Here is a 9894-nt window from a genome sequence, read left to right as displayed (position 1 = left end):
GCCTGAAAAGAGACATTCCTGCTTACAATAGCTTCAGTGTGCAGCACTAGGCTGAATGGGCCATGGTGTATCAGAGCGACTTGTCAGGCTGTAATCAATGCAAACAGGATGAAAAGCCTTATCAAAAGAGACAAACGCAGACATGAGCACTGTCGCCAAATGAAAACAAGAGTAAGAAAGATGGAGGCTTTGGCAGTTGGCCCTGGCCTGTTGTATGTGGAGTATGTGTGTGTGAGAACAAGGGAGAGAAATCGAGCCAATGAGCACTTGGAAATTCTCATTCTGTTCCAGTAAAAGTAATATCTTCAGTACAGGAGCTGCGGCGTAATTGTGCTGATTCACACGCCCCTCGCAGAAACAGCATATATTAGATGCTAATGTGCAGGTAATGGATGATATATATCCATATAAAAGGACTCGGTGCTTGTGGATCTGTGAGCGTTAATCCAACACTTTGATTTGGGAGCTGCCAGAGATGATGGGTAAAGAAAAGCTTCTCTTTAGGGATTCTCCTCCCAATCCAATCTGCATCTGTACTGATGGATTCACTATAATCTCACCATAAAGAAGAAAGGGATTCCACACAGGAACCTGTGGCACATAAGCCTGTTGAGATCTCAGCTGGCTGTCACAGTGTGCGTGAGTGTGTATAAGCCTGTTTTGAGCACAGCCGAGTGTGTGTGTGTGTGTGTGTGTGTGTTTGTTTGGAGAGGGTGTTATATGTTCATAAGCCTGTTTGGGACACAGCTGCCTATCACAGCTATTTGAAAAGCTCCAGGGGTAAGCCATAGGGGCATGAGAGCTCTCTTGAAAACACTTGGCAGCCATATACTTTACTGAGTTTTTCCTCCATGTTGTCTAAGGAATCAATAGCTGTGTCCACTCTTAGGTTCAGAGACAGGTTAAGTACACATTTCAAGAGAATCTGGATTATTTTCCAAGGGTAAAAACATTTATGGGGCCTCTTTGTGTACAGTATGTTAGACTTTATTTAGTAAAAATAGAGTAATGGAGAACATTTTAGCATCCATAAGAGTCTGACATTTCATTGGTTATTGGAGAATGAATGCTGTCTCACACGAACTGTACATTAGCAACAGCCTCTGTGAAATTAGCAGTATTACACAAACAGCACTAATGCTTTTATACAACAGCTCAATACAGCTAATATTTAGTATTATTGAGGTACTATTGAGATACTATTTGATTATATTTTATATTTAAAAATATCCATTTAGATTTTAGTTTGTCATTTTGATTGTTTTTTTTTAATGTCTATAGTTTAAAAACATTACACTACACTAAAATAAGTTTCATTTTACAACAAAACTAAAAAATAATAAACTAAATAATAAACTAATAAATTTTTATATTTAAATTAAATTAAACTTTATTTCAAGTAACAAGTATTTTTATGGTTTTAGGTATTATACTAGCCCTGATATAGAATAACTTCGATTTTAGACACAGTATTGCCAATGCAAAAATTTCCAAATGAAGCCACAGAAGCCACTGTTCACATCTCTAAGCAACATACAGTAGCTGCGAATTAATCTGTGTTTTTGAACAAATTGGTTGAGTGATTGATTCAATGACTCACTCGTAAAAAGAGTCACTTGTTTCATTGCTGAATGAATCAGTGCCTTTGAATGAATTGGTTTAATGAACGAATCAGTGACTCACTCATGAAGACAGTTACTTTTTGCCATCTACTGGTGAAGTGTTGTAACCTGCAAAAAGAGCCACTCTAAAATCTCTACCACTAATGGACAGACTAGTGCATTAGTGTCTGTCTGGAACACACAAACACACACACAGAGTGATAGAAACAGTGATAAGAAATTACCATTGCTGCTGGAATATTACTTATAGTGCAGGAGAAATAGCAATGGAGTGACACCAAAAGAAGCAAGTGAGTCTGGAGTTCTTCAGGGGGGTGCAGTTATTTTTGGTGATTGAGACACAAGTGGATAGGGCTTTAAAAGCAGGTCAACAAAGTGGCCAGGTGCTGCAGGCGGCGTGTGAAAGCTTGGGGGGACAAAAAGTCAAGCACCTCCTCAACACCGCCAGTATCTGTACTGCCAACCGAGCTATCATCTGACAGAGAGAACAGTGGATGAGAGGAAATATAGCTGACTCTACACCTACACACACAAACACCCACAGATACACTTGTTCATGCTCACTAGCTGTGGAGAGGCTCTACTGAACTCTCTCTCGCATGGTACCGCTCATCAAAAAGTACCTTTTTACAACTGTTTAATGAGAAACTCATAATTTGTTCTAATAAAAGAAAGACAATTCCATCCATACTGTAACTGATGAGACTGTAAATGTGAGGGTTTTGTAAGATGGAAAGACCTATCTGTATCTTTTGTTCTCATCCTCTTTCAGACGCTGTGTGAACAATTCAACAAATCACAAGCACTCAAAATTTCCCTGGGGGAGATATTGTTCTCTGAGGAAGATTTCATGTAACTATTCCCCTATCCAGTGACACACACACACATACACACCTGTCTAAAATGCAGTATTGTAGGAGGCCCAGTGTAAAACAAAGGTTATCACCTCAGATCAGGTCTTATGGGAAACACACAACAAAGAGCAGTAGTCCAGCCCAACCCAGCCCCGAGGGTCTCATTAGCATGACACAGCTGTGATCAGGTTAGCACACCCAATCTGTCCATGCTATCAGCCCCCAAGCACAACAAACTTAAAGTGAACCTGCATTAAAGATGCTAGTGTTTTTCTTTTTAAATATTGTAATTAAAAGTATTATTTTTAAGGTTAGAGATGTTATATTAAATTAGGATCAGTTGCAAGATATGGGATGCCTCTTGTGATAAAAATGACAAACACAAAACACTTCGTTATAATAATAATAATAATTATTATTATTATTATTATTATTATTATTATTATTATAATCACACAAATTATTAAACATAACTTAATTTTTATGACAGTTAAGATTAAAACTCCTTCACAATAGTTCTTTCACAGTGTTTTTTATGAAACAACAAACTTTTTTTTAGTTCTTCTACCCAGAGGTCTGTATATGAGTTTTAGTTTAAGACCAAAAACGAAACTATAGATTATTCTAAAATAATTTTAGCAGTAATTGTTATGATGAACGGGCCTTTATCTACTTTTCCCAGCTGTCATTCCTGTGAAGAGCTTCAGATTTTTGTCCTAGTCCTTTACTCAGAAATGTCTATCATTCAGCAGCTCTCTTCTCCATTATATCATTCTTATTGCTCATTATCTTGTGCCTTTATGTTGATCAAAAATAAATCCCCAATAAACATGGCAAACACACACAGCACTGTATGTTTATTCATCTCTATGGACTTGAACTGAAATATGTACAGACCACACAAAACCAGAGACCTGTTGTGTATACATAGACATTCACACACTGGACACTATCAAATACATCACACAAACAGGTTTTCCTTGTGTGGACTTATGTACTGTACAACATCTCTTTCTCCCATTTACACAAACACAAGCGGAAGATATTCTTGTCACATCCTTAATCTGAAACTCCTGTGGACCTCTATCAGGCTTTTAACATCTCCAACCCCCCGCTCTCTCTTTCTGTTGACTTCACAGAGTGCTGCTACCTTGCTATCAGTGTCTCCCTGTAGTCCACTTAGCAAAAGGCTAGGGAGCTGCCCAAGGTCCATCTAACTCATGAGAGAGTGCTGACTATTCTGCCACTGCAATTGTCTCGCTTTCTTTATCTGTCTCATAGATAGTAACACATTTCAGAAACTCTTGGACAAACTCCATCGGTGTGTAGCCAATCATATTGTGAAACTCAGATAAGGTTAATTACTCTTTGATGATATTAAAGAGTGAGTTTGACACTAGTGCAGAAGGACTCATTGTCACGGCTCACAACCCACCGTCAGGCCCACATTTCTGCAGGCATTTTTCATAATGATATTCATAACCTCAGAAGGACTCAGAGGATGGGTGAATAAGTGAAAAATGGATCGATATCTCTTGTTGATGGTACTATTTTGTTTACATTCAAAGGGGGTGTTTTTGGCATTAGATTATGCTATAGTGCTCTAAAATGTTTTCAGAGTAAAAAAAATCAATGATGTATTCAAATCATGATTTACTAAATATCTATTTACAAAATATATTCTAACAATGATAACCTGAGTTTATAAGTTCCAATTTTTATATAACCTTCGAGAGAGATGATTTACTAAATATCTTGGCTTTCTGTCCATGATGAAGGACTCAAACACAAAACTCGCCTCAAGCCTCTGGATCCACCACCCCTAGACTAATTAATTAATGTTTATATAATTTTTAATACATAATAAAACAGGAGTTGGGCTGGCGGAGGGATGCCGGAGGACTTGAGGTAAGTGTTTATTTCCTTTTGAACTTTGTTTAGTTTTCTATTTACGGTACACAAAATACCTAATTAATCAACTTTGTGGTTTTTGAAGCAATTTCTAATATTTTTTCTTAGTTTGCATGCTGACACCAAAATAAGCTACTTTCATTTAGCAATTACATCACTTGTAGACAATTCTATAATAAAGAACCTTTCATGTTTAGTTCAAAATTATACTTTTAATGCATTTTTCCCCTCTTTTAATCATTTTAAATTCAGTACAATTCTTATTTTTTTCCTACCAACTATACATTATTCAAAACTATAATGAATGTTCTTTTATTTCCATTAATCAGTGTTTATATCATGTTGAATGCATTTGTATTTATTTTAAACAAACAAAAATCAAAGTAAAAATATAATTATCTTTTCACAACAGGTTTACCTTTTCTTAAACATGTTTGTAAGTCATGTTCTCTGTGATATGACACATTTGGTCCTGCTGCTGTTTCCAGGGATCTGTTATTATAACAAGAGATTTTCCTCAGGGATCAATGAAGTTCTACCGTATCCTGTTCTAATTATGCTACAGAGAATAAACACGACCTCTTTCCGGTGAGAAACATGATTATGTAAAGATTAAAACAAGGTTATGAGATTGAAACAAAATAGATTATTGAAAAACTATTCAATCTCTTTGTTCCTTTATTTTTTTGCAGTGCCTTGAAGAGTACAAACTCCTCAGTTGCTAACAACATGGTTGTGATGGGTTTTTTTTTCTAACCTCCACTGCCTGCTTCATAAATGACCATGAACTCTGCTTGAGTGCTTTAAGAAAGCCCAAGCCGTCATCTTGACGTAATGAACGCTGCTGGAATAAAGCAGCCGTGCTGTCTCTAATGCCCAGGTCTTAAGTGGTTTGTCCCCTTCTGTGAGGTGATGGTGTTTCTGGGAATACAAAACGCTGTCTCTGTACTTCTCTATCAATACTGCTGCTTTATTCAACTCACGTAAAGCGCTGCATTTTCCTTCTTCTTTCCTTCTCTCACAGCAGAAAGCTTTTAAGTCTGTGTACAGTTTGCCACTGGCACTGAAAAGTGATGAGTGTTCCATAACCTGTTGCTTTTAGTGATAACCTTCCATTTGCATTATTTATACAGTAAAATCCTTTCGGTTGCTTTTTAAAGCATTATGTTAACAAGAGGAAAGAGTCACAGGAGCCACAGTTCACTACCACAATAAAGAATTGATCTGAGTAGGATGGGCTGCTTTTAACCTTCCTTTTTAAAGGCTCTATTAATGCACTCACAGAGAAGAGTGGCACTCCCAGCATGCACTAGTGTTAATGGCGCTGTGACAGAGGCCTGGGCGGACAGTCTGGAATATGCGTCACTGACAGCCTACAACCTACAGGGAGTGAAATTTCTCTCTCTGCTCTCTCTCAAACACACACGCACACAAAACCCACTACACACACTCACACACCCACAAACACAAATAACTCGACAGCATGAGGTGGAGTGACTGGTTGCCATCACAAGCAGAGAGAATAGGAAATGGTTTCAAAGGTGAATTCAGCCAACCAGATCCTGCAAACAGTCAAAACAAGTGAAGGTAAACATCACAGGCATTTTGTGTAAACCATAGTTGATGGATTAGAATTGTACACTTCCTTATAATGAAGGGCGATGAATTTCACATTAGGGCGTAGCCAGTGTCATTACACAACGGTTATTTGCTAAAGTCAGCCGCAAATATCTGAGGACATACAAACAAAGACCAAGATCAGAGGCATTAAATGAGATTTGCATTTACACTGCTGATGTAAGCATCGATGCAGACTGACGTGTGAGGAAAATGTTTGTATAGATTTGAGTAATGTTAGTTGCAATGTTTATGTAATCTGTAGATCAGAAAGGTCTATGACACTGAACTGCAAAATTCCCACCAGGGTTATACGTCAATTGAAAGGCGTCAAATTACAATTTAATTGAGGTTGCAAACATGATGCATAATAATAATTTGAAACGAAATGTAAAAAAATATATATAGTTAAACTAATTGTGATTTTTAAAAATAAATAAATTCTACTTTGAACAAAAAAGCAACAATTCTCAACACAAATTTTTAATGTTGGCCGGTTAAATTTTTGGACAAACGGACAGACAGAAACAGAGACAGATTCTTTATCCAGTCATTCCAATTCAAATTCTTTTGAGACAAAGTTTTATTGTTGGCCGGCCGAATTTTTTAATGAAGTTTGGCTGAATTTGTTTATAGGCCTTAGAGACAACAAAACATTAGAAAGACAGAATGATACATAAAATAACAGACAGACACGGACGGACGGACGGACGGACGGACAGATAGACAGACAGATAGACAGACAGATAGATAGACAGATAGATAGACAGATATCTCACAAAATAGGACAAGATAAAATGATATTTGAACACAAAAATACTTATATGCTTAGCACATCTTCCTTCAAGGCAGAGGGTGTTCAGCTTATGCAGAGAGGCGCAGAGCAATCAGACAGCCTGTGTCTGCGAATGCGAAAACTAGAGTATCCGTAGGGATGGAGGATAACAATTAAAGAGCATCTGTCAGAGTCAAGCACCCCCTCTCAGCCTTTTTTCCCATTAATTGGGATGTAGGGAGGCTGAGGGCGGGCAGGTTCAAGAGGCTCCATGTGAATGACAGACCCACTCAGGGGCCTCTTCAGAAACCATCCAGAGCAGATGAGTTTCTGACAAAACGTGATCAACAGCATACGGTAACAGCTGAGGGGTCCCATACGCCCCCCCATGCCCATACAAATACACTTTCTCATTCACGGGTACAGCAGTCTGCCATCAGTGTTCATTTGGAGAGTGATGAAAATGTAGTTTGGATAATAGAATTACTCAAAGGAAAACAATATTGCTCAGGTTGCTCCTTAGGTGTTCAGCGGGTTCATATAAGTATTGTTTTATCTTAAATAAATTCTGATGGATGGGTGTAGAGATGGAATGTGAATAGTAAGAATTTGATGAGTTACAACAGAAACTCTAGCCCTATTTTGCTTTCAATTTAATCTTGCGTATATCTATAAAAGCATTTAAAAGAATAAATTGTCATCATTTACTCAACCTCATGTTTCTCATGTCACACCAGTATGACTTTCTATCTTCTGTGGAACAAAATAAGATACTTAAAAAAAATGCCTTCATATGTTTTTGTTAATACAGTGAAAGTTAATAGAGTCCAATGTTGTTTTGGTGCCCCACTGACTTTCACTGTATGGACAAAATCAGTTTAAATGGTCTTCAAAATATATTTTGTTCTACAGAAGACAGAAAGTCATACGAGTTTTGAATGACACAAGGTGACATTAATTTATTCTCCTACAAACCATATGTACGTCACTGGGCAGAAATGTTTAAAGTCTAGTATTTCATATGCAATATGTGAACTGCTTGTTCATGTGGAGAAAGCAAAACAAACACTTGAGTTTCTTTGTAGCCCTGCTATAGACAATGAGCAGAGCAGAAGGTGAGAAAGGAAGTTAAGAGCACTTGTAAAGAGGCCAAGAGTGTCAGCAGTGGGGATGTGACTTATCAGTTCAGTGCTAAATGGGTTCAGTGTCCACTATCACCTCTTAAGAACTTGGACTAAATGCTTGAGGCTATAAAAGCTGAAGACTGAAGTCTATTAAAGTCTGGAAAACAAAAAAATGTCTTATTCTACATAAAATTACATGTTCAATGAATCAATATGATTTAGACGTGTAAATCCCGCCTGTTCCCTTTAACACATACACAGAGTGTTCTGGTCACTATGTACTTCACACACTTTCTGGAGGAGATGGGAGCAGGCGGGCATGCCATGACAATACACACCACTGTGTTTTCCTGTTGAACACAAAGGCTATCTGTCACTGCAGGCCCCTTCTGACTCACTCCTCCTAGATGCTAATTTCATGACCTTCCCAGAAAAAAAAGAAAGAAAAAAAAAGCTTCCCCTCTGGTCCTCACTGCAACTTAAATCCCCCCTCCAGGCGAAATTGACTTCACACAAGTACTGCCATGCTCACTGAATGACACAGTCTCTCTAAAAATATCCCCTTCACTGGCAATGGATTGCTGTTGAGCTCTATTTCCTGTCAGAACACACTCAACTAGACGATGAGATGGAGGGAAGGAAAGAGATGAAGGGAAAGAGCGAGAGTGAAGGCACAGAACCGCTTCAAACATGGAGTTATCAAAAAGCACCGATCAGGGGTTGCGATACACATCAACTGCGCCTCAGGCTCCCTCTTATCATGCAGACATTAAAACCCACAGTCCCTCTTACACATCCTAATAAACACAAACACACACCTCATAAACGCATGGTGTTGGTTTAACAATCATGAAAGCTCAACACACACACACACACACAAAGAGGTGTGTGCTAGCTCAGAGCAGTCAGTTACTCTGATTAGCACTGATTAACCTCCTCACGGATCATGAAGTCTGCCGGGGCCTGATACAAGATTCATCGATCGTAACACTCAGCTGTTTCTTCCGGACCGAAAACGTCTCCAAACCAAAAACCTCATAATCATCTTTCTATGATCTTATACACAAGAGAGAGAAAGCGATTAGCCAAATCAAGATTAATGCACTAACCGTGTGTGTGTGTGTGTGTGTGTGTGTGTGTGTGTGTGTGTGTGTGAAATCCATTAGTCTTCTTTTCCAAAGAAGATTAAAAATGGACTTTCTTTTAATTCTCTAATTATCAGACTGCTCCATGTTAATGTATCTCCAACAAGCTCTCAAGCAATTATTATGAGTATGGCTGATGGCAAGCGAAAAACAAATAGCATATTTAACTGGTGCTAATGGATTAAATTACTGTACAATTTGGTGCCAGTGAACTTATTTCGTATTTATCCACTTCAACCTAAAACAATCAGAGAAAGCATTTCACAGCAGTCTTCAAGGTCAGTCTTGTTAAATTGCAACCCTTTGAAAAGATTGTATCTATTACACCTGTGTTTCCAGTTCACATTTCTCTCATGTGGATAGCCAGGAAACTGTGTTTTTTCATTTAAGACATTTTTGCCAAGTGGCTCTGTGAGTCACACACCGTAATGTCACGAGGCTTGCACGTCGCCGTGTGAGTTTCTTTCCTGATGGTGTAAATCCGGACCTCTGTGTGAATTAGGGCAAAACTCCCCAGGAAGAACTGTATGGACTAAATGACTAACATGTGGTGTTACCCTACCCTTTTCACTCCTGTCTTCAACCATCTGTCCTTCCCGCCCAATAAGTGATCCTTGTCCTTTATATGCAGTCAGGCAGTTGGAGTTCAGGCCAGACAGGATTTCTGGTACCATAGTCATGGATACATGGACTGGTGTTCGTAGCCATAGTACCATAGAATGCCACAGTGATCATGAGAACATGACATCATGAAAACACTCTGGCAATTGGCAGATGGCAGAGTCCATTGACTAGCCCCATGCTGCAAAAAATGGAAAAAACACACAATTTAATATCAGTGATCTA

Source organism: Sinocyclocheilus anshuiensis, unplaced genomic scaffold (genome assembly GCF_001515605.1).
Source record: "Sinocyclocheilus anshuiensis isolate Anshui unplaced genomic scaffold, SAMN03320099.WGS_v1.1 scaffold2129, whole genome shotgun sequence".
Taxonomy (NCBI): domain Eukaryota; kingdom Metazoa; phylum Chordata; class Actinopteri; order Cypriniformes; family Cyprinidae; genus Sinocyclocheilus; species Sinocyclocheilus anshuiensis.
The sequence above is the reverse complement of the archived record's forward strand: the minus strand, read 5'-3'. Positions refer to the sequence as shown.